A 3,159-nucleotide genomic window follows, 5' to 3' on the forward strand; every position below is an offset into this window, starting at 1 on the left:
ATATTCTTTAAGAACTGAACTGGTTTGTTTAAAAATTATTTTTTCCATTGATGAGGCAAAATGGTGTCTTCAGGTTATTTCTGAAGATCTTTCCACAAATAAAGTAATTTCTTTGGGGTATAGTAATTATGTCACAATATATGGATTACAAGTTGTTTTCTCATTTCTCATTACATGGATTACAAATTAAGTTTTTGAAGTCTTTCTCTTGAAGAACTATTTAAGAATATATATAGCTCCTGGATCTGGTGAAGAATAGCTTTTGAATTATAACCATCAAAGAATCAGAACTGCCTGCTTCTTGGTATAACTAAATGATAAGATTATTACAGTAATGAACAATATCAAAATTGAAGACAGTAAACTTTTCCATTACACTATAATATATAATTCTTTCATAAGGATTTTATCAAAAATTTTTTCACAGATAAGACTATATCATGGACAATGAAAGCATTAACAAATCTAGTGAGCCTGTCAATTTGTTTCATATAATACACAATCTCAGAAAATTTTATGTGAATAACATTTTATCTGTATAAAATTATCCTATCATTTGACAATTTTCCCCATGAATTTCTTATAATAGTGACAAGCTAATTCAGAAATATAGATTATATCAGGGCAGCCTAAAATCTTTCTGGCATCTCTTTTTTTTTTATTTTTTTTATTTTAAAGAATTTTTTTTTTTTAATTTCTATTTATTTACGATAGTCACAGAGAGAGAGGCAGAGACACAGGCAGAGGGAGAAGCAGGCTCCATGCACCGGGAGCCTGACGTGGGATTCGATCCCGGGTCTCCAGGATCGCGCCCTGAGCCCAAGGCAGGCGCCAAAGCGCAGCGCCACCCAGGGATCCCGCATCTCTCTTTTTATAAAGTAAATGTAAAAATCATTGTGATTTTCCAGGGGCTCTCCAAGAAATTCCAAAGATAATTTTAATTTTAGTTTAAAAAGACATCTAGTGGTTGTTTTGGCAGCACATGTACCAAATTTGGAATGATAAGAGAAGAAAGCATGGCTTCTGCACAAGTAAGGTATACAAGTTTGTAAAGTGTTCCATATTTTTTCAGCAAATATTCACATACAAAGAATGAAGTTGGAGTCTAACATTATACCATATACAAGAGATTAGGTTAAAGTGAACCAAAACTCTTAAAAGAAAACATATGGAAAAAGCTTCATGGCACTGAGTTTGGCACAATGGTTTCTTGGATATGATAACAAAAGTGTGGACAGCAAAATAAAAACTAAATTGGACTATTCAAAATTTAAAACTTTTGTGCATCAAAACACACTGTCAGCAGAGTGAAAAGGAAACCCATGAAATGGGAGGAAATATTTGTAGATCATATATCTAATTAGGGCTTAATACATGGAAATACATAAAGAACTCCTATTCAACAGAGAAAATACCCAGATTTAAAAATGGGCAAAGGAATTGAATTGACAGTTCTCTAAAGAAAATATACAAATGTCCAAAAAGCACAAGACACTAATCACTAATCATTGGAGAAAAAGGCAAATTAAAACTACAATGAGATATCATTTCACAACTATTAGTATAGTTGTTTTCAAAAAACAGAAAGTAACAAGTTGGCAAGGATGTGGAGAAAGTGGAACACTTGATGTTCCTAGAGCAAATATAAAATGATGCAGCCACTATGAAGACTGGTATGGTGATTCCTAAATAAATAAATAAACATAGAAATACCATATGATCCAGCAATTCCACTTCTCAGTATACTTCAAAGCATGGTCTTGAAAAGGTATTTGTATACTGATGTTCATAGCAGCATTAGTGAAAGCAATCCACGTGTGTCTATTGAAGGATGAGAAGGATAAACAAAACATGGAATGTATATAAGGTGGAATATTATTTAGTCTTAAAAAGCAAGAAAATTCTGACACATGCTCCACATGGATGAACCTTGAAGACATTGTGAGATAAACCAGTCACAATATGACAACTGCTACATAATTCCACTTACATGAACTATTTAAGGTAGTCAAATTCATTAAGACAGAGAATAGAATTGTGGTTGGTTGCCAGGAGCTGCAGGGGAGGGAGGAATGAGGAGATATTGTTTGATGGGTATGCAGTTTCAGGTGGGGAAGATGAAAAAGTTCCAGAGATGGATGGTGGTGATGGCTGCACAATGTCAAAGTACTTACTGTGCTTAATGCTACAGAACTGCACACTTAAAAATGGTTATGATGGTACATTTTATGTTTTGTATATTTCACCACAATAAAAAAAATTAAAAAGGCATCCTAAAGATTTTATATTCTTGAATTTAGGACCTGATCTCAAAGAAGCAAAATAAAGAATTATAAGAAAAGATTTGGTCATTTGATTGAGACAGGAGCACAATTACCTGCGAGCAATGACAAGTTAAAGCTGTTTACACATAAATCAAAGTGACAACAATATATAATAAAAATAGAAGAAGGTCACAAAATTGTCAGGAACTTTAGCTGTTCTGAAAAAAATATCCTTTTTTTGAAGTTCTCAAGAATATAGTAAGGAGAGTACAAATTATAAGAAATTATTTGAGTGACATACAGAATTTTTGCTAAATTTTCAGATTACACAGAAGGTAAAGAATAATCTTTTAATACTCTTGTTAAAAGCAGACCAAATATTCCAAGGTCAATTTGTATTTTCACAGGAAGAAAATAAAATTCTAGTATTGCATTAATTTAGTAAAAGATATAACATATCTTTATAAATAAACACATGAAAATAAAGCAAATTTTGCCAAACCTTTAACATATTTTGTCTGTTTTCTTTAAGACTCAGATATTACAAAGCATGGCAAATTAAATTCACTTTCTTCAAATCTTACTATAACTTGCTATACACATTCTAGTTTATCTATAACTTTCTATACACATTCTAGTTATCCTTCATTATGTTCTATACTATTCTGGAACAAACTGAGCTTTACAACAAATCTGTTTTTCCTCAGAAAACATGCTAGGCTACTTCTTCTGATTGTCAAAGATTGTATTTCTCTTTCATTTTGTATGATTTCATTTTTTCTTAAATTTTTGAGGTTTCTTGTATGACCCATAGTATGGTCTGTTAGATGGTTCCATGTTTAATTTGGATGATCACCATTTATCTTTCTTTATCCTGGGTAATATTTCCTTGTTT

General features: G+C 31.7%; 1 non-coding gene across 1 annotated transcript; it reads left to right on the forward strand.

Moving 5' to 3' along the window:
* Window positions 1-963: 963 nt before the first annotated feature.
* LOC112923944 (U6 spliceosomal RNA) lies at window positions 964-1,068 on the forward strand. The gene has a single exon (XR_003235794.1). It is a non-coding gene; the product is annotated as a U6 spliceosomal RNA (small nuclear RNA).
* The last annotated feature ends 2,091 nt before the right edge of the window (window positions 1,069-3,159 follow it).

Source organism: Vulpes vulpes, chromosome 7 (assembly GCF_048418805.1).
Source record: "Vulpes vulpes isolate BD-2025 chromosome 7, VulVul3, whole genome shotgun sequence".
Lineage (NCBI taxonomy): Eukaryota > Metazoa > Chordata > Mammalia > Carnivora > Canidae > Vulpes > Vulpes vulpes.